Source organism: Hyla sarda, chromosome 7, assembly GCF_029499605.1.
Source record: "Hyla sarda isolate aHylSar1 chromosome 7, aHylSar1.hap1, whole genome shotgun sequence".
In the NCBI taxonomy this organism is placed as follows: Eukaryota; Metazoa; Chordata; class Amphibia; order Anura; family Hylidae; genus Hyla; species Hyla sarda.
This window is the reverse complement of record NC_079195.1, coordinates 84,887,222-84,913,791: the sequence shown is the minus strand read 5'-3', so window position 1 is coordinate 84,913,791 and position 26,570 is coordinate 84,887,222. Positions and strand designations below refer to the sequence as shown.

At 43.5% G+C, this 26,570-nt stretch overlaps 1 long non-coding RNA gene across 1 annotated transcript; it reads left to right on the top strand.

Moving 5' to 3' along the window:
• Positions 1 to 46: 46 nt before the first annotated feature.
• LOC130282050 (uncharacterized) lies at positions 47 to 25,464 on the top strand. The gene is made up of 3 exons (XR_008846226.1): positions 47 to 579; positions 20,316 to 20,459; positions 25,115 to 25,464. It is a non-coding gene; the product is annotated as an uncharacterized LOC130282050 (long non-coding RNA).
• The last annotated feature ends 1,106 nt before the right edge of the window (positions 25,465 to 26,570 follow it).

Genomic DNA, 26,570 nt, shown 5'->3' with positions numbered 1-26,570 from the left:
CGCGCGGCCGGCGTGAGGAGCGCGCGGCCGGGGTGAGGAGCGCGCGGCGGGGGTGAGGAGCGCGCGCCTGGAGGTGTAAACGGTGTTTAACCAGCAAGCACCCTGACTGGTGAGCCTGGTCCTTTAAAGGGAAGTAATCACCACATTTGAGCCCCTGTATCCATTAAAAACACTTCCTAGAGAATTAAACAAACGTTCCTTCCATGTTTTTATAGTTGTTTCTGATGACTACTCTTCATAAAACAGGTTATAAAACGTCCCGCGCTGTCCCCGGGGCAGTGCGGCTTTGCATGTGGTCACCGTGCCCAGGGCAGTAATCACACCCTCCTGTCCTGCACCCGCCTACACGGGGGTGATACACAGCCTGGGCACTGAGGGCTCTTCTCTCCCGCAGGCCCGGAATCATAACAAGCTCGGGGCATAGCAAGTCCTAGTGTCTGCAGGCTTCGCCTCTGGGTCCTAGCGCCTCCAGATTCCTCCTCTCCTCAGCAGTGAGGGCAGCCTCGGACTTCAGCAGCTGATCAGCAGGGACAGACTATTTAGGAAGAAAGTGCTGAACAGCTTTTCCTTTCACTTCAGGTAGATTGTTTGATAAAAATGTTGCTAGGGGTTTCTTCCTACTAGCTTCATCATCCCGTATGCCATGTCAGTGCTTGCCAACAGGTGTGCCTCCAGCTGTTGTAAAATTACAACTCCCAATATTCGCTTGTTGAAAGTTGTAGTGTTACAACAGCTGGAGGCACACTGTATGGGAAACACTAGCTAATCTCAGTCCATAGCTTCACTCAATCAGGGTTAGTATGTGATTATTGTGTTGCAAAACTACAACTCCCAGCATTTCTGCACAGCCAAAGGCTGCAATGATCCCATAGTTACCCAGACACTGAGTAAAAACATAAGCCAGTGTTTCCCATACAGTCATGCTGTTTTCCTGGCCCCCCTCCTCCTGCTGTTAACCCTCTGCCTTCCAGCTCTGGTGCTGCTTCTCCTACTGTAATGGCACCTCCTGCTCCCCAGGGGCGTGCAGGGAGAGTTATTCAACCAGAGCTCGACCAGTCTCCCCCTCTATGTCCAGCAGGGAGCGCAGGTGTAGTCACTGTTACTCTCAAAGCCGGCATAGGTGTCGTGGAAATATTTTCTTGTTTGTCACATTGCCTTCATGGTGAGTGTAATGTTGTGCAGTGTGGTTTGTTGCTATTGGCTATTGGCACAGCTGCAGATGTGTTGGTGGTCAGTGACGTGCAGGCCTCAGTGCACAATGTTGTATCCATATTGTAACTTGTCTGTGTCCACTGTGGGAGTGCCTTTGAGACAGTGGCTGTAGGTGGGACACCTGATACTGTATATGTGGGAGTGGCTAATGTAACCACTCCCTCTTTGTTGTGTACATAAATAAACTGAACACTGACCTCCCCAGGAGATTCTTTGCTATACTGGAGAAGGAATCAGTTGCTGGATCACTGACTGTCTGTCTGTGTTTAATCAACTATTGTGAATTTGCTATCCTGGCAGACACCACTGAGCCCGAATTATTACAAGTCTAGACTTTCTACAACATAGGAGGCAATCAGCGTTCAAGATCTCCATCTTCCTCTTCCAGTTCAACTGATGCCTCCGGTTATTCCAGCAGAGCCTCCCAGCGTTTCTCTCCTCGCGACCCTCCCACTCCTGTGTTGGGCCCACTGTCAGCTCTGCTCTGCTCTGATTTTTCTGGGGCTTCGTGGGGGGCCTCTGGTTTGGTGCTGGCCCTTAGGGCCTTGGCTGATCGGTTGTCTTCTTCTGGGTCTGTTTTGCCTGCTCCTCTCTCGGCAGTGTGCTCACTACCAGGCAGACTTCCCCAGCAGGCACGACGTCACTGATGCCTGCTGGGGCCGACACTTCCGCCCTTAGTTCTTCTACACAGAGTGCCTCCAGCTGTTTCACCACTACAACTCCCAGCTTGCCCTGACATCTATTGGCTGTCAGGGCATGCTGGAAGTTGTAGTGGGTAAACAACTGGAGGCACCCTGTGTTAAAAAACAATATCCTGCCACGTCTAAAGTGAAAGTAAAATGTTTCCGGTTAGCTCAGGGGGCTGTTCGGGATTTCCGCAACGAAATTGTGGCATCCCGAACAGCTGTAGGACAGCAGGAGGGTCCCTTACCTGCCTCCTGTTGTCCGATCGTCGAATGACTGCTCAGTGCCTGAGATCCAGGCATGAGCAGTCAAGCGGCAGAATCATTGATTAATGGTTTCCTATGAGAAACCATTGATCAATGTAAAAGATCAGTGTGTGCAGTGTTATAGCCCCCTATGGGAGCTATAACATTGCAAAAAAAAGTGAAAAAAAAAAGTTTATATAGATCATTTAACCCCTTCCCTAATAAAAGTTTGAATCACCCCCTTTTCCCATAAAAAAAAACTGTGTAAATAAAAATAAACATATGTGGTATCGCCATGTGCGGAAATGTCCAAATTATAAAAATATATCATTAATTAAACCACATGGTCAATGGCATGTGCTCCAAAAAATTTCAAAGTCCAAAATAGCGTATTTTTGGTCACTTGTTATATCTTGAAAAAATGTATAAAAAGAGATCAAAAAGTCAGATAAATACAAAAATGGTACAGCAAAAAACTTCAGATCATGGCGCAAAAAATTAGCCCTCATACTGCTCCATACGCGGAAAAATAAAAAAGTAAAAATTTTCCTGCATGTAGTTATGATTTTTTCTAGAAGTACGACAAAATCAAACCTATATAAATAGGGTAGCATCTTAATTGTATGGACTTACAGAATAAAGATAGAGTGTCATTTTTACTGAAAAATGTACTGCGTAGAAACGGAAGCCCCCAAAATTTACAAAATGGTGTTTTTTCTTCAATTTTGTTGCACAATAATTTTTTTTCTGTTTCGCCGTAGATTTTTGGGTAAAATGACTGATGTCATTACAAAGTAGAATTGGTGGTGCAAAAAATAAGCAATCATATGGATTTTTAGCTGCAAAATTGAAAGAATTATGATTTTTTTTAAAGGTAAGTAGGAAAAAACAAAAGTGCAAAAAGGAAAAACCCTGAGTCCTTAAGGGGTTAAGGCGGCTGATGTGTTGCTGCGCCTTATGTTGACTCCTAAACCTGTACCCTTTCAGCCCGGGGCCATTGCTGCAGGTCAGCTGTCCAGTGCTGTTTTTCAGGTGTGGTGGCTGCTTGGCGTTTGGCAGGCATGGCCTTTTATTTTCAGCTCCTGGGTTGGGCGGATGTTACGAAGTTTTTTGTGGTTCACCAGGCCGTGAAGGTTGGTCTCGGGAACGGGTGTGCGCCGATGGCCGGCATCCTGTTTTTTTCCCCTTTTGTGTTACTTGGTTTTGAGGCGACGGGTCGCGTTTGCTACTCCCCTTCCGAGTCGGCTTTGTTTTATGCAGCTTTTTTGCTCGTTTTTTCCGGGGCATTATGGGTAAGCGAATTGCTCCCTCCTTCTCGTTTTTAGCCTGGTGGTCTGGAGGCTGATGGTATTTTTCTAGGGGAGGGTTTTGTGTGTCTACGCATTCGCAGGTCCAAGACAGTTCAGTCTGGTCTTGGCTTGTGCTTTACGTGGTGTCGGAAGCGGCTTGCCCTTTCCATTTGGCTTTTTCTTCGCTTCGGCCGGATGGCTCAGTTTTTCTGTCACCCGTTTCCAGTTCCTTTCCAACATTACCTTGCTTTTATGGGCCTTGTCCCACGGGATTTCGGGACTCACTTGTTCTGGATTGGCGCAGCTACTGAAGCCGCGAGGGTGGGCCTGCCGGAGATTGAGGTCCAGAGGGTGGGACGCTGGCGCTCTTCTTGCTACACGCATTATGTTCAGCCTGAGCTGTTAATTGATGCTTGAGTTTTGTTTTTCAGGTGCTACCCGGCCGGTGGGTTGGGTCGGGTCCTCGGTCACTCTTATGTTTTCAGAGCGGCCCAGCGTGAGGAGGTGCATCCTGGTGGAAGTCAGCTGGATTTCCGGGGTGTGGAATTGTGCTGGCGGGGGATCGGTGGACTTTGCTGGCCTCAGATGTTGGCCGAAGTTGTCAGAATGAGCCCCTTGGTGGAGGACCCTGTTCTTCTGGTGCTGCATGTGGGTGGGAACGATTTTTGTTCTGTTCGGATGGCGGAGTTTTTGACCATCATTATGAGGGCGGACTTGGTGCTGTCCCCATGCTTTTTCTCTGAGCTCCTCATTGTATGGTCGGAGATCGTTCCGCGGGTGTTGTGGCATGGTTCTAGGGATTTTGCTGTGGGGAGAGGACTCACCGGACTGTGAACGTGAGGATTTCGTGTTTCGTGCGTCTCAGTTCTGGCATGATTGTGAGGCATCGCCAATTGGAGGGCGACAACAGGGCGCTCATGAGGTCTGATGGGGTCCATCTTTTGGACATTGGCCTGGACATTTTCCTCTCGGGTCTGCAGGACAGAATCGAGTAGAGTTTGTTTTTGTTAGATGGGGGTCAGGGCCCAGTCTAGGTGTAACTGGTCCCCTCTGTGGAGTGTGGAAAGGAGAATTGATGATCAGTCTGTGTTGGACCTGCGCACCGGAGACGGTGTGGCAGTACCCACCAGATTGCTATAAGTTTTTTAAATGCCTTATTTTTATAGTTTGGTGTATTTATTAAAAAAATTATTTAATAAAAAGCCATGGCCAACCCCCACCATTTAAAAAGTTTGGAGGATGGGATTTTAAGGTTTAGCTTTTCTGTCTTGCCAGTCTGGAGGGGCAAGCGGTGTTAACCAGCTTACCCCCTAACTGGTGAGCCTGGTCCTTTAAGTCAGGCTCAACTAAGACTGCTGCCCCTCCCCTTGCTGGTACCTGTGTGGCAGGGGGTTAACAAGGGGGATATTGCTGGCCAATCCAAGGACATTAGCTTTTCTGGGTTTTATTGTTCCTTCCCCTCCTTTATATGCTGGGCTGGTGTGTGTGTGTGTGGGGGGTTCTCCTCACTCCCCTTTACCTGGGACCCGGAGGCTTTGTCCCACCCTCCCTCCCTGTTAATTGTTGTTTTCTGTTTTGTTGTTTTCTTATATAATTTAATAATAAAACACTGCTGCCAAAAGTTAATTTTGTAGTAATGTCTTTTATTGCAAGCGGAGCGTCTGTTTGGAGGATGAAATTTTAGGGGTTTACCTTTTCTGTCTTTCCAGTCTTTGTAAAGCTGGCAGACGCGTAGCCGGGCACTTAAAGCACGCAGATAGGCTATTATGTGTGCTGTACGTGCGGTATCCTTTGCAGCCTTTAAGCCTCTGGGGCTCAATAACTTGTGTACAGTAGGGGCTGCTAGGCCGTAGGCTCCTCTTGTCACTTCAATGGAATGACGTCAATTTAATGACAGCTTGGACGGAGCAGCTCGAATATTTGCAGTCATTCTGCACCTTCCAGTGCCCCGAGGAGGGGAGATGACAATAACAATGCTCAAGTTCCACAGCTATATACTTTTTCCATAGGAGACTTTCCCTCACGTATCTCCACGTACCAGCGGAGCTTCTCTTGTTATAACAAAATAAATGTCACTAATATGTCCTGTGAAAAGAGCACCGTGTTTCTTTTAACCCCACAGTGGAAGAGAAGTTCTAATATTAGGACAATATTCAGTACTTGTGTAACAGGCTTCCCCTCTGGCTAAAGTTGTAAGGCAAATGAAACGCTGCGTAATGTTTTACAGTTGTTTGCAGGAATATATTTGTAAACACACAAATAAAATTTTTATTCCATAATATCTCCATATATATATTTACAAATAATACAACTGCCAATGTAACATCCTATCCCAGGATAAGAATGGTGCTAGACACATTTGGGGGAGATAAATAAAAGTGTGTTCTCCAGAACTTTGTCAGTGTGTGTGCCAAAAATCACAAAATGGTGTTAAATATATTTCCTTTTAAAACAAATTAGACAAAAACAATTGAGATGTGCACCAGGGACATGGCTTGCTTAAATTTATAAAAGAATTTGGCTTAATTGCGCAAAATTGCACCACTTTTTGGTGCACTTTTCGTCTTAATAGTAAAACAACTTCAAAGTGGTGTATGCCAAAAATGTATGCTAAATACGAAAACTACAGATCCTTGACAGCTCTCCTTCCTTTGTATTTTCCATTCCTTCTGAATATACTTTTGGCTCAAAACCTGCCGTGGCAGTTTTCCAAAAACAAAACACACAGCCTTATGATATTATTATTATTATCATCAAAAGGTATAATTCCCAAATGAACACCAAAACTTTTTTTTCTGCCTCTTCTTCCTACTTCCAATGACATTTTTTACTGCCTTTTTAAAGGAAAACTGTCAGCTTTTTCACATACCCACATTAAACCCACTGGATACAAATACACTGGATTACAATGTGGGGGAACAGGAGTCCAATGAGGGGTCACTTACTTAAATATGTCCAGTAGGTCCTAAGATATGTCCCCCAGAAGATCCTCTGCTGAATTCAGTGAATCATGTGCGGGGGCGGGGCCTTGTTGGCTACATTTACATATTCAATGTCTGTGACTTCACTTCACTAGGATGTGGATTCACAGACAATGTATATGTAAATTGAGCCAGCGAATGTATTATTCTATTTGGAAAAGCGCACAAAAAACACGCAGAATACCTACAAGTGCAAAAGAGGGCGCCTAAAATAAACAAGAAAAATGGTGCAACATATTAATAAATGTCCCCCATAGACTCTGTGGAAGACCTGTCCTGTCCTGCACTACACAGACAACCCATCGATCTGAATGAGCACTCTTGTCATGTTTACTTTCCCCTGTGGAGGCGCTGCAGGAAAATTGCTGTGAGGTTTGCACATAGGTAACAGTTGATCAATTGGGTTTCCTGCTGGTTGTCACCCTTCTAATACCTAAATGTTGTCCAAAGTGGACAACCACTTCATGCGCTGTAATTTTATGAAATTATATATTTATTAACTGTTTTTATATTTGTGTTTCTGTGTATATTGAGTTCAGCTCCAGCTTTAGTTTTCCCACCAAAGACCGACTGGTAGCGACAGCCCTATTGCTAAAAGACTATGACAATACAATGATGTTTTACTATAATCCTTATCAGAATATATTTGGTTTTGAAAATAAAAATATATAAATGTACACTATATTGTTGATCCTCCCCCTATTTGTTGGAAAATAGAAAAAAAAACACGTCTTCCGGACTTTCTAGAAATGCCCAAAGTGTTAGTCTGTTTCTAAGAATGAAATATACAATGATAATAAAAGTGATACCAAGACATCCTGTCTAGTAGAGCACAGGAAATCAATTAGAACCTAGTAAGAAATGCTCATGTAAAGTTCAGCCGCTCTAAAGAGAAGCTGAGATACAGGAAGGACTAAAAGTCAGCTCTGTAATTCTCAGAATCCTTTAAATAAAGCAGAACATTTGTAGGTGTGTTCTCTAATAGATGCTCTATCACGTGAACACATGGCAATAGCTTTATCCCTTAATATATAATTTTAGAATTAGTAATTGTTTTTTCAGAAACTAGTCTATTTTAGTTAAATTGTCTGCTGATGGGGGATGATTCAATTAAGGATCTGTGGCAGTATGCAAATAAGCTAAAACCAATAGGCCTGGTTGACATGATGGAATTTTCAAGCGAAATACGGCGGAAAAATCCAGCTAGGAAATTCCGTTGAAGCGGAGTCCCGTTGTGCTTAATGGGATTCTGCTGCACCGTGCACACGTCAGAGTTAAAATTCCAGCCTCCGCAAAAAGACTTGACAGGTTACTTTTTCAATGGAATCACATAGCTGTTTTCTATGGAATGCAATGCTATCTATGTAGATGGCGCATTTCCAAGCGGTCCTAGCGCCGGCATGTTCTGCCGGTGCCCGCTGTCTGCAGTGTGTCCATCGGAAATAGTCAATAGAGGTCTATAAGAATAGTTTATTATCTGGTCTGGGGTTGGTAAACAAGGGTGGAATCATTTGAGCTCTATACAATGGGAGAGGGGGGATATGGCTGCTCTGTAGGGAGAAGTTTATTAATCGGTTAGAGCTTTTTTTTGGTGAAGAAAAGTCACAGAAATGTTGTTGGTACATACTTTTGGTTTTTCACTTTGCAGTGGTTGCTGAGTTATGACGGCCAACTTTTCTCAAAAAAGTTCCAAGTTTGTTGCAAAACCCTAAAATTGTCGCAAATCTACACCAGCCAATACCTGGCATACAAAACTGTTTGTGGAGAACAATTTAAAAATGTTGCACTTAAAGGGGTACTCCGGCGCTTAGATATCTTATCCCCTATGCAAAGGATAGGGGATAAGATGCCTGATCGCTGGGGTCTCGCTGCTGGGGACCCCTGTGATCTTCCACGCCGCACCCCGTTAGAATCAGTCCCCGGAGCGTGTTCGCTCTGGGTCTGATTACTGGCGATCGCGGGGACGGAGCATAGTGACAGCACGGCTCCGCCCCCGTGTGATGTCACGCTCCGCCCCCTCAATGCAAGCCTATGGGAGGGGGCGTGACAGCTGTCACACCCCTCCAATAGACTTATATTGAGGGGGCGGAGCGTGACAACACACGGGGCGGAGCCGTGATGTCTCCATGCTCCGTCCTTGTGGTCGCGATGGACTCAGCCTGAGGACCTCTGGCAATTCCGGAAGCCGCTAAAGGTGGGTGCTGCATGGTAGATCCCGGGGGTCCCCAGCAGCGGGACCCCCGCAATCTGACATCTTATCCCCTATCCTTTGGGGTACCCCTTTAAAAAGTCACAGAGGAGAAAGCATACAAAATAGCATACAAATTTGCTTACGTGTGCTAAATTGATCAATAAGTTAAATCAATAAGTTGCATATTAGTAAAACCAAAGAAAAAATTTACTGCTTTAAAGTGTATCTGTCACCAACAAAAACTTTGGATATAATGTAGGTAATACCATTATATATAGATTTGTAATATACATTGATTAAACAATGTGTATATTTTTGGGTGAAAAAATGCTGTCCCTGCAGCTATTGCCTGTGTGTGTCTATGAGGAGTCCAAAATACAGGAAGGGAGGGCAGGAGAAGCAGGGCTCTGTGCAGGAACCTGGCTTATCAATCATCCAACTGTGTGAGCCAGGGGCGTGTCATGGAGCCTCAGTGATGGTCCTCAGTGTACAGAGCCCTGCTTGTCCTCAGTGTACAGAGCCCTGCTTGTCCTCAGTGCATAGAGCCTTGCTTGTCCTCAGTGTACAGAGCCCTGCTTGTCCTCAGTGCACAGAGCCCCGCTTGCCCTCAGTGCACAGAGCCCCGCTTGTCCTCAGTGCACAGAGCCCCGCTTGTCCTCAGTGCACAGAGCCCTGCTTGTCCTCAGTGCACAGAGCCCTGCTTGTCCACAATGTACAGAGCCCTGCTTGTCCTCAGTGTGCATAACCCTGCTTGTCCTCAGTGTACAGAGCCCTGCTTGTCCTCTGTGTACAGAGCCCTGCTTGTCCTCAGTGTGCAGAGCCCTGCTTGTCCTCAGTGTACAGAGCCCCGCTTGTCCTCAGTGTACGGAGCCCTGCTTGTCCTCAGTGTACGGAGCCCTGCTTGTCCTCAGTGTACAGAGCCCTGCTTGTCCTCAGTGTACAGAGCCCCGCTTGTCCTCAGTGTACCGAACCCCGCTTGTCCTCCGTGTACAGAGCCCTGCTTGTCCACCCACACTTCCTTTATTTGGACTCCTCATAGAGACACACAAACAATAGCTGTAGGGACAAAAATATACACATTTTAAACCAATGTTTATTACAAATATACATATAATGGTATTATCTACATTATATAAAAAGTTTTTGTTGACGACAGGTACACTTTAAAGTACACTTTCTAAAAACAACATTGATAAATGTCGCTTTATATCTCTAAGTATGCAGTGTGATCTGTGTTTGTTTACGGCTTTGGGGCATATCTAAATGGGCAGGGCATAAGGATAAAAGTGTAGCACATTGGCTTTTGTTTTCATCTTAGAAATCTCCCTGATGTCCCTTCACAAATGTTACCAGGTATGAGCAATGTATATTTGTAGATCTTAAATATCTTTGTGGCATTGTGACAATTCCTGTACAGGCCTACAGAGAAAAAAAAATCACAGCTTTCAAGGAGGACAATGTGTCATTGATGTCTCACAGGTTTGTTGCAGTGGGTAACGTTGGTTCAGGCACGTTGTAATTCTCAGCTTACATCCCCTTGTGAAGTTGTTAGACTCTCACAGGTCAGAACAAGGTGAAAATGACAATAGATAGATTTGGGGAATAAAGCAACAAAGAGCAGGTCAGTAGGTTATTTTTCAAAGTGGCGGTTATGCTTTTTATGGGCTACTAACTATTCATAGGTTCTACACGGTTCCATTAATTCCTCTATAAAAACAAATATTTAGCTAGGTTGACATGTAAAGAAAATGATACTAAAGCACTTGGACACTGAGAAATCCAGGTGCTTTTTAGGCCAAGCCTGTGGGCAAGAATAACTAAAATACAGGTTTGTGACAGACACTTGCCATGCTGTTGATGGAGTTACAACATACATCATGACATGCCCTAGTAGGAAAGGGGATATATTTTGTGGCACTCCACTGTGAGTAAGTGTGTATAGTTGCATTCTCTGTACTGCGCTTCCTAATACTGAACTAATACAGAAATTAAAAAGGCAAATTTATGAGGCTTGAACTGCTATGCAGTTGCATTGTGGCAGGTCATATGGAGTAAATATTTCAGTTTTTAACCTGCATTTGTTTCATTATTGCTAGTTTTACGAAATATACCCTGGCTGCTAAATAGCAAAAACTGGCAAGTATAAAAAAATTGTCCATAGCCAACAGCACTGCAATTCAACCGCATCATGTGTGTTATGGTCACGGCAGGTGGTGGATCCTCTGGGCCTGTGTGGATGATGACATGAGCCGTGCCAGGGAGCGGAGTCTAAGGTGCCACTGGTTTTCACCAGAGCCAGCCGCAAAGTGGGATGGTCATGCTGCGGCAGGCGGCACCCAGGTCCCTACTCCTAGCACGACTCGTCCACACAGGTAGCTGGGAGGTGGCGTGGCACAGAAGGAGACTGGCAGGACGTGGCAAGGTGGCAGTAGGTCAGAGCAGGAACACAGGCGCATTGTAGGAAGGTGGCAAGGAACAGGTACAAAGTAACAGAGACAAAGAACTTTCACTAGGGCAATAGACAACCAAAGATCCAGCAGGGAACCAAGGGAGGAGCTGATATTTAAGGGCCAGGATGCAGGTGTAGACACTTGACTAAATGAGCACTGGCCTTTTGAGAGTGAAAGCTCCGGTGCACGCGCGTCTAAGGAGGTGGGGGCACATGCAGCAGTGCTGAGAGGACAGAGAGGTGAGTGACGGGCTGGGATTGGCATGTGGGCGCAATGCGAATCCCAGCCCCGCCGGCAGCAGGGACATGACAGAGTGTTCACGGCTAGAGTGTCTGGCCGGAGTGGGGATGTTACAATGTGTTTTGACCCTTACTCATCTAAACTATGACACCTTAAATACACTGCTCAAAAAAATAAAGGGAACACTAAGATAACACATCCTAGATCTGATGAACTAATCGTATGAAATACTTTCTTCTTTACATAGTTGAATGTGCTGACAACAAAATCACACAAAAATTATCAATAGAAATCAAATTTATCAACCCATGGAGGTCTGGATATGGAGTCACACTCAAAATCAAAGTGGAACCACACTACAGGCTTATCCAACTTTGATGTAATGTCCTCAAAACCAGTCAAAATGAGGCTCAGTAGTGTGTGTGGCCTCCACGAGACTGTATGACCTCCCTACAACACCTCAGCATTCTCCTGATGAGGTGGCGGATGGTCTTCTGAGGGATGTCCTCCCAGACCTGGACTAAAGCATCCGCCAACTCCTGGACAGTCTGTGGTGCAACGTGGCATTAGACATGATGTCCCAGATGTGCTCAATCGGATTCAGGTCTGGGGAATGGGTGGGCCAGTCCATAGCATCAATGCCTTCCTCTTGCAGGAACTGCTGACACACTCCAGACACATGAGGTCTAGCATTGTCCTGCATTAGGAGGAACCCAGGGCCAAACACACCAGCATATGGTCTCGCAAGGGGTCTGAGGATCTCATCTCGGTACCTAAAGGCAGTCAGGCTACCACTGGCAAGCACATGGAGGGCTGTGCAGCCCCCTAAAGAAATGCCACCTCATGCTATTACTGACTCACCGCCAAACCGTTCATGCTTGAGGATGTTGCAGGAAGCAGAACGTTCTCCACGGTGTCTCCAGACTCTGTCACATGTGCTCAGTGTGAACCTGCTTTCTGTGAAGAGTACAGTGGCGAATTTGCCAATCTTGGTGTTCTCTGGCAAATGTCAAACGTCCTGCACGGTGTGGGGCTGTAAGCACAACCCCCACCTGTGGATGTCGGGCCCTCATACCACCCTCATGGAGTCTGTTTCTGACTGTTTAAGTGGACACATGCACATTTGTGGCCTGTTGGAGGTCATTTTGCAGGGCTCTGGCAGTGCTCCTCCTGCTCATCCTTGCACAAAGGCGAAGATAGCAGTCCTGCTGCTGGGTTGTTGCCCTCCTACGGCCTCCTCCACGTCTCCTAATGTACTGGCCTGTCTCCTGGTAGCGCCTCCATGCTCTGGACACTACGCTGACAGACACAGAAAACCTTCTTGCCACAGCTCACATTGATGTGTTATCCTGGATGAGCTGCACTACCTGAGCCACTTATGTCGGTTGTAGACTCCATCTCATGTTACCACTAGGAAGGACAGCACTGCCAGCATTCAAAAGTGACCAAAACATCAGCCAGGAAGCATAGGAACTGAGAAGTGGTCTGTGGTCACCACCTGCAGAACCACTCATTTATTGTGGGTGTCTTGCTAATTGCCTATAATTTCCACCTGTTGTCTGTTCCATTTGCACAACATCATATGAAATTGAATATCAATCAGTGTTGCTGAGAGGACAGTGTGATTTCACAGAAGTGTGATTGACTTGGAGTTACATTGTGTTGTTTAAGTGTTCCCTTTACTTATTTTTTGACAAGTGTAGTTCATCCCACCAACAACAACAATACTTATAAGATACTGTACATGTTTTGGGGCCCGACCGCTGGATCCCCCAATGATCTTCACATGGAAAGAACAAGTGTCAAGTATGAACATTGCTTCTTTATACACTCAGGTATCCAGCAGTCATAGAGAAAAAATGTAATGGTATTGTGTACATATGACCATTGCTTTATTTCTGTGGAAGGTTTGGGACCATAGAATGGTTACCCCATATATTATTTTTAAGGTCATGACAGTCCAGTTGCTTTAAATCCTGTGACTACAAGGTGAGCATACCATGTCACAGCTGGTGTTTATTTTTCAGTAAAGACTTATGGTTTATATGTACTAAAGGATCTGTTAGTCCTCTAAGTCAATTGATGTCACCTATTTGCAGATTATTATTTATTTTTATTATTTGAGGGACTTGTTATGGTGGAGGGGTGAGCTTGTTGATATTGATTAGCTGCCATTCTATACTAAGTGGGAGGAACCTTGGTAAGGTCTAAAACGTTATTGGTGTGGAAAGTGTGTAAACCACCTTGTGAGTTCTTGTGGCTGGTCTCTATAGTGTAGAGATGACCTTGCAGCCTATACAGCAGGGCATTATTTTTCTCTCTGCAGGAGAGACACTGTAGCCTGAAGAATAAGCTGGTGGGCACAGGCCTGTGTAAAGCTGAACAAGAGGGTTACCTGTGTAGTGAGGAGCGAGTCTCTGAAGAAGCTGCTTTGCCAAGTGGGGCCCCAGGCCTGGTCATCACGGAGCAGACAGTGACCTAGGGAAGTGACTGCAACTACATCTTGGGGCTAGGAAGGGAATAGCTATGTAAATGGATGGCTTGTAGAATTTAGTGTGGGCAGCTGCTGAAGTGATGTTGATTGAGTGCACTGTCAGCTTGTGAATAGCTAGCTCTTAGGAGGCCACTAGGGCTCTGGGGTTAACCTAAATACGGTATAAGAGTTTGACCTATATAGTGGGGATCAATAGTTTGGGCATCCCAGGTAAAAATTTGTATTAATGTGCATAAAGAAGCCAAGGAAAGATGGAAAAACTCCAAAAAGGCATCAAATTACAGATTAGACATTCTTATAATATGTCAACAAAAGTTAGATTTTATTTCCATCATTTACACTTTCAAAATAACAGAAACCCAAAATAACCCTGCAGAGTTAATATCCTGTTCTGCCCCCTTTGGCAAGTATCACAGCTTGTAAACGCTTTTTGTAGCCAGCCAAGAGTCTTTCAATTCTTGTTTGAGGTATCTTTGCCCATTCTTCCTTACAAAAGTCTTCCAGTTCTTTGAGATTTCTGGGCTGTCTGTCACGCACTGCTCTTTTAAGGGCTATCCATAGATTTTCAATTATGTTGAGGTCAGGAGATTGTGAAGGCCATGGCAAAGCCTTCAGTTTACGCCTCTTGATTTAATCCCCCGCGGATTTCGAGGTGTGTTTAGGATCATTATCCATTTGTAGAAGCCATCCTCTCTTTAACTTCAGCTGTTTCACAGATGGCATCAAGTTAGCATCCAAAATTTGCTGAAATTTTATTGAATCCATTTTTCCTTCTACTCGTGAGATGTTCCCTGTGCCACTGGCTGCAATACAACCCCAAAGCATGATTGATCCACCCCCATGCTTAACAGTTGGACAGAGGTTCTTTTCATTAAATTCTGTTCCCCTTCTTCTCCAAACGTACCTTTGCTCATTTTGCCAAAAAGTTCAATTTTAATCTCATTGGTCCACAGAACTTGTTTCCAAAATGCATCAGGCTTGTCTATATGTTCATTTGCAAAGTTCAAATGCTGTTTTTTGTGGTGAGGACGTAGAAGAGGTTTTCTTCTGATGACTCTTCCATGAAGATTGTACAAGTATCTCTTTATAGTGGAATAGTGTATCACACCTCTAGTGTCTGCCAGATCTTTCTGGAGGGATTGTGCAGTCAAACGTGGGTTTTGAATTGTTTTTCTCACAATCCTGCAAGCTGTTCTGTCTGATATTTTTCTTGGTCTTCCAGATCTTGCTTTAACTTCCACTGTTCCTGATGACTGCCATTTCTTAATTACATTCCGAACAGCGGATATTGACATCTGAAAACGTTTTGCTATCTTCTTATAGCCTTCTCCAGCTTTGTGAGCATCAACTATTTTCAGTTTCAGATTTCTAGACAACTGCTTAGAAGAACCCATGGTGCTGATTGTTGGGGCAAGGTCAGATGAGTCTGGGCATTTAAAACCTTTGAGATTGACATCACCTGGTCTTCCCAGATGATGATTGAAAGCAATCCATGACACTGGCAGGTCTCAGCTTTGCAAAGGGGGCAGTGCATGCTATAGATTCTACTGGGTGCCCAAACTTTTGCAGACACCATTTTTTTGTTTTCTGTTATTTTGAAAGTATAAATGATGGAAATAAAATCTAACTTTTGTTGACATATAAGAATGTCTAATCTGTAATTTGATGCCTTTTGGAGATCTTTCCATCTTTCCTTGGCTTCTTTATGCACATTTATACAAATTTTTACCTGGGGTGCCCAAACTTTTGATCCCCACTGTAGGCAGTGGTGTGTTTAAACTTAGCGGAGGCTGCAGTTAGGTTCTGTTTAGGGTCTATGTGGGCAATCCAGTCTTTTAGGGCCAATAGATAGCTGCAGTATGATCTGGGGAGTGGAATGGACTAGATAATGGATTTTTGTTTTTAGCCTAATTTGGACAGTCCTTGTAGCAGAGAACTGCTTAAAGGGGTACTCCCACCCTAGACAACTTATCCCCTATCCAAAGGATAGGGGATAAGATGTCTGACCGCGGGGGTCCCACTGCTGGGGACCCCCGCAATGTTGCATGCGGCACCCACCTGTTTCTTGTTCGGAAGCGCTGGAGGTTCTCGGTCGCGACCACTGGAACTGAAGTCTGTGACGTTAGGACTCCGCCCCATGTGACGTCACGCCCCGTCCCCTCAATGCAAGTCTATGGGAGGGGGCATGATGCCCCCCCGAACAAGAAACAGGTGGGTGCCACATGCAACATTGCGGGGGTCCCCAGCGGCGGGACCCCCACGGTCAGACATCTTATCCCCTATCCTTTTGATAGGGGATAAGATGTCTAGGGTGGGAGTACCCCTTTAAGTTTTCAATGGGCGGGGTTGTGGAGAGGGATTCCTGAAATCAGAGCAAGACTAATCAGTCCTGATAATGATCTGGGAGCAGGCTTTAGTGAGGCCTATTGCAAGGGGGGTACCTAGTAGGCACAATTCTGATAAGACAACTAAACAGAGATCAGAACACCTCAGAGCAGTGTCTGAAATAGGGATAAAGTCACAAGTAGGTGACAGGTAAAAGACACGTGTGTACCTGTGTGAAGTAAGTCTGGCCAGGCTCCTGTGAAGGGAACAGGAACCTGAGACAGATTAAAACTGTTACAAATTTTTAATGTCTTGTTAACATTGCATTACTAGTATAATTTAGGAAAAACTAACACCCAATATAAATTAAGCTATTGCACTGTACCCACAAAGATTTGGTAGTACACATTGTTTGGAAAAAACTTAGGTTATCTAGTTGTTTGCATCACATTGATCTGTTATTTTCTTCTTTTACAGGGGAACCATCTGTGACAACTTGGTGGTCATCAGCTCATGGGGATTGCCATCTCCAGGATCTGAAATGGTTGGCACATTATAAATTGCAGTCCAACGCAGCAATGTATGTTTTAAAGGAGTATTTCAGGAATCAAAAAAACAGGCTTTTTTTTTTCTTTCAAAGACCTCTCCCTGTTTGTCTCCAGTTTGGGTGTGGTTCTGCAGCTCAGTTCCATTGAAGTGAGTGGAGTCATGTTGTTATACCACACCCAAAGTGGAGACATGGAGGGCACTGTCTTTGAAAGAAAAAAGACAATTTTTTTTAAAATTCCTGGAATACCTCTTTAACCCCTTAAGGACTTAGCCCATTTTGGCTTTAAGGACTCAGACAATTTAATTTTTACGTTTTCATTTTTCCTCCTCGCCTTCTAAAAATCATAACTCTTTTATATTTTCCTCCACAGACTAGTATGAGGGCTTGTTTTTTGCGCGACCAGTTGTCCTTTGTAATGACATAACTCATTATATCATAAAATGTATGGCGCAACCAAAAAACACTATGTTTGTGGGGAAATTAAAAAGAAAAACGCAATTTTGCTAATTTTGGAAGGTTTCGTTTTCACGCCGTACAATTTATGGTAAAAATGACGTGTGTTCTTTATTCTGAGGGTCAATAGGATTAAAATGATAATCATTATTACATACTTTTATATTATTGTTGTGCTTAAAAAAAATCAAACTTTTTAACCAAATTAGTACGTTTATAATCCCTTTATTTTTATGACCTCTAACTTTTTTATTTTTCCGTATAAGCGGCGGTATGAGGGCTCATTTTTTGCGCCATGATCTGTACTTTTTTTTGATACCACATTTGCATATAAAAAACTTTAAATACATTTTTTATTATTTTTTTTAAAATAAAATGTATTAAAAAAGTAGCAATTTTGGACTTTTTTTTTTTTTTTACGTTCACGCCGTTCACCGTACGGGATCATTAACATTTTATTTTAATAGTTTGGACATTTACGCACGCGGCGATACCAAATATGTCTATAAAATTAATGTTTTACGCTTTTTGGGGGTAAAATATCATTTTTATTGGGGGAGGGGATTTTTCACTTTTTTTAACTTTTACTTTTACATTTTTTTACATTTTTTTTACACTTGAATAGTCTCCATAGGGGACTATTCATAGCAATACCATGATTGCTAATACTGATCTGTTCTATGTATAGGACATAGAACAGATCAGTGTTATCGGTCATCTTCTGTTCTGGTCTGCTCGATCTCAGAGCAGAGCAGAAGACGCCGGGAGCCGGAAGGAGGAAGGTGAGGGGACCTCCGTGCTGCACTCTGAATGATCGGATCCCCGCAGCAGCGCTGCGGGCGATCCGATCGTTCATTTAAATCGCGCACTGCCGCAGATGCCGGGATCTGTATTGATCCCGGCACCTGAGGGGTTAATGGCGGACGCCCGCGAGATCGCGGGCGTCGGGCATTGCCGGCGGGTCCCTGGCTGCGATCAGCAGCCGGGATCAGCCGCGCATGACACGGGCATCGCTCCGATGCCCGCGGTTATGCACAGGACGTAAATGTACGTCCTGGTGCGTTAAGTACCACCGCACCAGGACGTACATTTACGTCCTGCGTCCTTAAGGGGTTAAACCACCTTAACCAGCTTTAGTCTTTATCAACATAAAAGCACATTTTGGCAACACTGTGCACAATATACAAAACAAAAACCTGCTCAGCTGAGTGTTTACTAAACTATACATTAACAGCATGCCTAACTGTCTGAATGTCTAGCGCTCAATGCTGTAAACATTTTGAGTTACATACAAGTCCCCAACCACACTTGTCTTTCTCATTGCTCCTGCAGACTTTGCAATGCCTGTCTCTTCACTGATAGCTATCACTTGGAAAGCTCTTAATTCTCTATATCCTATTTATAAAAACGTATTCCCTATCCACAGTGGTCAGAACCCCCCACACCCTCACCCCCCGCAATATCCAGAACGGGGCCTGACTCACCTCACTGAGTCCTCCAATCCCCACCTTCTGAGACAAACTGGTCTTGGCAGTAATGTCCACAGTGACATCACTGCAGCAAGTGTTTGGCTGAGCGGGCCATCACAGCAGAGACTAGTGGGTCTCGGAAGGGTGGGGGCCAGAGCACTCAGCAAGGTCTCTGTTTTGAAGGTTGCAAGGGGTCCTAGTGGTTGAACTCCCCATGATCAGATACTTATTCCCTATCTGATGGATAGAGGATATGTTTTGTTAACTGGATAACCCCTTTATTTAGTTCTAGGCCAAGTAAAATGGGTGGGCTGGGAGCCATCTATCGCTCTACTGCTCCACATCCTCCAATCTAGTGGACCAACACAACCTCTTCCGGAGACACAATTCCACGGTAGGAAATTGTGCAGAATGTATGCCCAGAAAATACGGGCACTATTACCGCTCGACAATTCTCATAGACGGCAATGCTTTTCCGAGCGAAATCTGCAGAAAGAATAGAAATGTCTATTTTCTTTGTGGATGCTGGAAATGGGATTTCTGTGGCAGATTTTTCTGCAGCAGAAATTCCACTGTGTGCATAGTGCAGAAGAATCCCATTGAAATCATTGAGACTACTGCAGTGGAATATTCCAGCAGAATTGTGCACGAACATTCCGCTGTTTGAACATACCCTTAGAATGCAAATGTCATTTGTAGAAACATTGATTCCCAATAAATGACTCGTGTAAAAGGGCCAATGACCAGCTGATGACTGAAAAAAAACCTTGTTCGTCAGATTATCTAATCACTTTTGCAGGCCTAAAAATTAGTAGGCCGCACACTGTTAATCTGGGATATGTGTAAAATGACCAAAGTTCCCACATATTGTAACACAGGACACAATAATCACAAGTTAACTAAACTAAAAGTGTCAGAACCTTTGATGTCAAATGAGAAAATTCTATTAATATTTGTGCACAGACCAATTATATGCCAGACGGAGCACCCAGGCATAGCGATGCCAACTCTAATTATCCATAGTTTCAAGACAAAGACTCAACTTTATCATTGGCAGAATAAAGAGATTAAATATGTCTAAAGCAACAGAGCTCTGAGGAAAGATCAAAGTTATCAGTTTATATTGTCAGACAAACAGAGCATAAAAATAGATGAATTACTGTGATTCCTTTATACTGAATTTGAACAGTTCTGTCTAAAAATAAGCGCTCTATTGAAAAACAAAAAAACAGAGCATATACACAATACCAATTCAATCACATCTATCTAATATATGTATTTCTACCCCCATCTTATGTCTATTTATATTCAGACACCGGTTTCCCTATCTGCTTCTTTCTACTTCTGCTGAGCTCTCCAGGGTGGCACACAGTTTCTCTAGGGACAAAGCTCATAAGTGACGCTTAATAAATTGCTGAGCACCTCCGTTTATTTACCCTAGCTCTGGACATTAATTCCTTGCCTAAACAATAAGGTGTTTGGTTCTTGTAGTGGTGAATGGTTTGTATTTGCTGTTTACATTAGTTCAGAGGGTTTTCTAGGTCATTCTATCTGTCCTGACCCATGCCCGTTTAGCTGTTATTGCATTAACTCTTCCAGCCTTAGACTCAGAGTTGAACGACTCCTCCTGGCTATCAATTTTGTTACCATGCTTCAGAAATCTGTATCCTCTAGAATTAGACTGTTGTTATTGGAGATTACTTATGGTAAATTAACTTTACTTAACCCTCAGCTCCCTGCTGTTCTGGAGTTCCTGGTGGGAGGCCCTACTGGAGCCAATGATTGACTGCAGCATTCCATGCTTAGTCTGCAGGGACATCATTGCAGCAGCTCTGCTGGGGACTCCTAAGTAGGGGCAGCAGAGGATCAACATGGGGTGAGTACTTTTTTTCCTCTACCCCATTCCATACCCCTGTGTAATTTTTTGGGAAAAGGCCAGAGAATCCCTTTAAACCCAGCCCCTAAGAATGGAACACCCTTAAAATGCTCACTATTGGGGCGGGGTTTGCATAAACACCAGCCTTTATGTAACTCGATTAACTGACTTGTCAAAGTAAAATATAGGCTGTTTCTAAACATATGGTAGCAGTCTCTCTAACGCAGTTGTTCTCAACTCGTGTAACCTCAGGATCCACATTTGCCCTTGGTCATTAGGTTGCGACCTGAAAAAATGTTGTCACGTGTGTTGTCATTACGTTATGGACATGTATAGCAGGCATGCCTTTGTGCGGCGCAGCACATCTGCTACTACTATGTAGCACCATTCTCTTAAAGGGGTGGAGGCTTCATAATCTTGAAGTGGTGGCTGGTGGGTACTAGACATGGCTCTTCCATTAGGCAGATGCCCCCTTTGCCCCCTGGCAACGCCTTAGATGGGGACTTAACAGGTCTAAAGGAAGAGCCGTCTGACCAGGACCTAGCAACAGTTCTAGTGACACAGTAAGCAATTAATCTGGGTCACAATTTCACCAGCTAATGCAGAGTTCACTGGCTACTGGCCCTTGCAAGTCTTTGGAAGCCTCTTCAGAAGAAAAGCAGAAGAGCAAAGATGGCTGCCTCACAGCAAGGGTGAGGATAGCGAAAGATCACGTAGCTACATGATGTCAGCTTTGTTTGCCCGACTGGGATAGTTGACGTTAGTTGTGTGCTTGTCAACTATCTCCTCCTTCACGCCGAGGTATTCCTTTAAAAGTTAATGCAACCAGTTGCATGTATGCCCGAAGGCCACAAAGCCAGGCAGAACAGCTGATGATCCCATTGTGGGCTGTAAATAGCTGCGCAGCTCATTCTGGGACACAACTTTATCCCAGGTGCGCATGGACATGGGATCTTTAATAAAGGTGCACATGGACATGGGATCTTTAATAAAGGTGCACATGGACATGGGATCTAGAACACCATTTTTGGCTGTTATTTTCAGCTGTAAAAAAAACATCCATTTCTCATGGGAAAACAACTGTTGTATAACAATCAAATGTGTTTTTTATTGAATAGTAATAGTGGTCACAAAAAAGGGATGACTTTTTTATTGCAGAACTGGGTGCAATAAATCATTTTGGTTTTACGTCTGCAAGAATTATGAGCATAAACGTAATGTGTGTGCATTAAGGGCTGCTTTATTAAACTCAATAGTTAAACTGCCATTTATGACCATTTTTGAGCAATGAAAATGCTCTTTTAGAGGCATGTTAGAAAAATAGGGGAAAAATCTGTGCATCAATATGGCCCATATGGATCTTCAGATCTGCATAAGTCAAATGGGTTAGGATTCTCTCCACTGAATATTTATCTATAGATAATGTTTCTACATATACACACAAAATGATCTGCTTTGTTTCAGAGAAATATAATTCTTCAACGCATAGGGGAGGCCACCTGCTGTGTGTGCTAGATGAAGAATATAGACAGGTGCCTGCTTCTTCTGAAGAAGAATGTAATGGTTTAGAGTCATCGTTGGGTGCATAGCAAACAACCTGCTACTTGGAAAAACAATCTAATAAAGAAATGTTGATTTCTACACACAAGATTACAGATTACCAAGAAGCAAAGCTGATAAATAGAAGAGCTGGGCAGAATGACTCTCTCTCTTCCTGGTATTTTCTGAGACCACAATGGGTGCTCGAAATATTAGTGCAAGGAAAGAATACTCCTGCAAAATGTGCAGTGAACTCTTTCTTTACTGTTAGTGTTTGCAACAATCTTACTAGTTGCAATTCTCAAAAAGGCACTAAAGCTTAGTGGTTATTTTACATAAGATGGCACAGATTCTTTTACAATTAGAACAATGTAATCAGAGATATAACAGTATTTAACCATTTATAATCCTGTTTTTTTTTTACAGGAGTGTTATTTATAGGTCTAATGAGCGTTTGATCATTCTTTGGCATGCTGGGAGTTGTAGTTTTCCAACATCTGGAGGGACCACGGTTTGGAGGCCAGTGCATGAGGTGATTAGATGGTTACACCAAAAGTTTTGTTTTCCACCAACATTAAAGGGGTACTCCACCCCTAGGCATCTTATCCCTTATCCAAAGGATAAGGGATAAGATGTTTGATCCTGGGGGTCCGGCCGCTGAGGACCCCCCCCAGGATCTCAATGCAGCACCCAGTGTTTTAAACATGATGTTTAGAACGCTGGGTTCCCGTGGCGGGGTTCGTGATGTCACACCTTGCCCCCTCCTTTCATGTCTATGGGTGTTTGATCATTCTATTGCTGATCATCCCATTTGTTCAATAATTGCCATGTGTAAAAGTCCCTAAATGCCCCACCCTTCTCTATTCTAACATCTACAATTTGGGGGATAGCTGGGAGGTCCCAGTATACACTAGTCTGTTGTCTCTAAACTCTGTCCCTCCAGATGTTGCAAAACTACAACTCCCAGCATGCTTGGACAGCCAACGGCTGTCTAATCTGTAACACAATGATTTGTTTATTTTTTCTATGCCCTAAAATATTTGCTAAATTTTGTGAAATGAAATGGCACTTTTCAATTGTTTCCTATTTTTAGGTTCTGCAATTGTCATTTAAATGCATGAAGACATTTGGGGCTGTGAGAGCTTTCATAGAATACAGTTGCAGATTAGCTCCCCCTAGAGGCCATTTAGGCTTATAAAATGCAGGTTATGTCAGGTCCATTTCTAGTTTTGACTATTTAAATAACCTTTAATTAAAAAAATCTTGTAACAAAACTACACGGGTCACCCGGCATCTTTACACTGACACTTACTATGTGATTAAAATCTCATTAGCTGAAAGTTTTGCTCTGCAGTCAAATGTAAATACTACTCTGAGAATTGTGTGGGTGGCCTGGCAGAATAAAGGCTGCACTAACCTCAATACATTTATTTATATATGTCATCTGCAGCCAAGGAAATATGAAACTGCTGTGTTTGTACAGTCGCCTTTGTATGAAGACATTGCTTGAAAAATATAATAAGTTAATTAATTTAATAAGTAAAAAATGGCTCATTGTCTGGTGTTGCAGAAGGGATTTTTCGGAAATGTGCTTTCAGTTATATAGACATGGGAGGAATGGTGGGAAGAAGACAATAGGAATATAAAGCTATGTTCACAGGGGAATTTCTGAGCAGAATCTGGTGGGAAAATTCAGCTGCACCGCGCACATGGTGGAATTTCTGTGGCAAAAATATCTGCAGCAAAAACTCAATTCTTTTTGCAGAATTGGCTTGGAAATGCATTGTCGTCTATGGGGACGGCATATCTCCAATGCTGGCGCCTGCAGCCTATAAAATGTCCGCCAGCAAATTTTCTGCCATGTTAACATAGCCTAAAGCTTTTTGTATAAGGATTTTATCCTGGGCCCCTTCTGCTGATGAAAAGGGAATAAACGTAAAAAAGCACTAGGAATTATTGTCTTTTTTACTTATATAGTGCAGCTTAGGCTACTATTACAGAATAGTGTAGAGGTTCTTGTGTATCCCCCTCAATTTCTATTTGTGAACTTGGAAATGTTTGGCGGCCCCATAGAGAATGTATGGAGCACCGGCCGCACACACATGGTGCACTTCTTTTATTCCAGGGATAAATCTGTCCCCGTTCTCAGGATTGGTGGGTGTCCCAGCAGTCAGACCCCCACCAATCAGCTTATTTGAGCCTAGGTTTTACCCTGTTTATTTGGTGGTTAATTGTCTAAAATTTATGCTTAAAGTGATAGTCCTGCCATAAGACATCTTATCCCCTATACAAAGGATAGGGGATAAGATGTCTGATTGCAGGGTCTGATGCAGCACCCACCTGTCTCAGCTGCACGAAGCGATGATCGCTCCGTGTCTGAAGACTCACGACCCTGGGGCCGGAGTATCATGACGTCACAATTCTGCCCCCTTGTGATGTTATGCCCCGGCCCCTCAATGCAAGCCTATGGGAGGGGGCGTGATGGCCCCAATGTTAAAGCCTACCCACTTTGCTGCTACTGTATATGCTGGGAATTTTCCACGTGAAAATTCTGTTCAGAAAATCTGCAGCAAATACACCACAGTCGGCCTAAGGCCGCTACGGACGGATCAGCAGCATTTTTTTGTGCTTTGTGCTGCGGATCCGCCGATGATGGTCCACTACATTGCGCATCCAACTGTGCGCTCATGCACAGTGTACTCGCACACATCGCGGCAGCTCCCCATGCTCCCTGAACTAGCTAAGAGCAGTTGTGATGTACGCGAGTATGCTGAGCATACGCGTGGCAACTCGCACATCACAGCGTGTCTGCTCATAGCAGCAGATTGCTGCTATAAGCAGGCACAGATGTCGGATCTGCTGCGTATTTTGCATCCGTGTGCACATGGCCTTAAAGAGTATTCAATCTCAAAATGGAATCTAACATGAAGAATAAATACAGAATTTCAGTCTCAAGTTATGATATCATTGTAAAGGCAAAATAATCTTAATAAGATTATTTAGCATAATAATCTTATGCCAATACATTCTTGAGTGATGATAATGTGTATACAATCCCAATGAATTTAACGGAATATTAAACCAACTTAATACTATTGATCCTTATCTGCCCTCAGATCTGTTTCCATAAGCAAATGGAAACAAACAAAGCAATTAATGAATGTAGCAGCTGAACTGTTATTGGAAATGGAATTTACTGCATGAATATGAACATAGTGAAGAACAGAAAAAGTCAAGGCAACCTTTTCTTATTCATCATATACAGAGTATATATTACTATACTTCTGTAGTCAAGTTTAAAATGATGGTTATTATATTAAATGCCAATTGTCTACTGCACAGGATTTTAGGGTCTAAATATCTGGTACTGTATGTTAAAAGAGCACTCACCTGTGGCATTCACTAGCATATTTAAACATGAAATGCAAGACTGCAATTTGTACTATAAGCTAAAAATATTCATGTAAAGTATACGTGCCTCACATGGTCACCTGAGGAAGAATGACTGTGTGAATTATTGCTCCTTAAAGATTTTTGTCATGTAACCTTATGTCGTATAGTCCCTAGCCATTTTTTTCCCGTATTATAATTAGTATTTTTGCTCAGAGGTGATACTTAACCACCTGCGCTGCCTCTGTTGTTATGCACATGTATTTTTATCATTTTATTTTCCTAATACACTGTAGTACAGAGATTTCCACCAGGACAGAGCTCTTGAAATAAGAGCATTTAATAAATGCACTATGGGAACAGCTTATTGGGTCCAAACACATCTGATTAAAACATTTGCTTTATGCAGCCCATAGTGCTGTAGATCCATGAAAAGCAAATGGCCGTTTTGGCCTTTATATGCAAGTCACTACCTATGGTCTATCCCATGATGAAGTCCTTTTATAAACTTAAACCAGTGCTGTGATCAAATGATCGCAACGGGTCTGGCTGTAGCCCCTAGTGATCATCAGCTATTAGGACACTAATCTTGCCTGGGTATGTGCAGAGCATTGCACCAGTGGCCCAGGCCTAGTCTGTAGTTTACAAACTGCTATACACATGTGAGTATGTACAGAGCATTGCACCCTAGTGTCTTTGGAACAACCATTAGCCCAGACCTCTGATAAAGCTCTGAGGAGTGAAACATTTGTCTGATTTGTCAACTAGCCTGTGTCACCAGTCATTTTTTATATATGTTGTTAGGACTGCAGTCATCAACATTATATATGGTGTGATCCATTAAGTGTTATACGCTTGTGGGCGCATGCCCTTATCATGATATAGTGACGTACATTTACTACGATCAGAGTGGTGACGCTGGTGTTTTTAAAAACTTTAGGTTAAACCTTTTAGTAAATGCACTAATAAAAGTGATGTTTTAGGGTGGGGTTATAATAAGGGTATTAGGGATCCTATAGTTGTAACTTACCCTTATGCCCGCTACACACTCCTATACACATGGGGGTAAATGTAAAGAATTGCACCCTAGTATCTGTAATACCCCCATGTGCAATGCAGTCTGCACATAACACCATATGCATAGGAATGTTCAGATACAGACTAGGCTCATCCGTTAGCTAG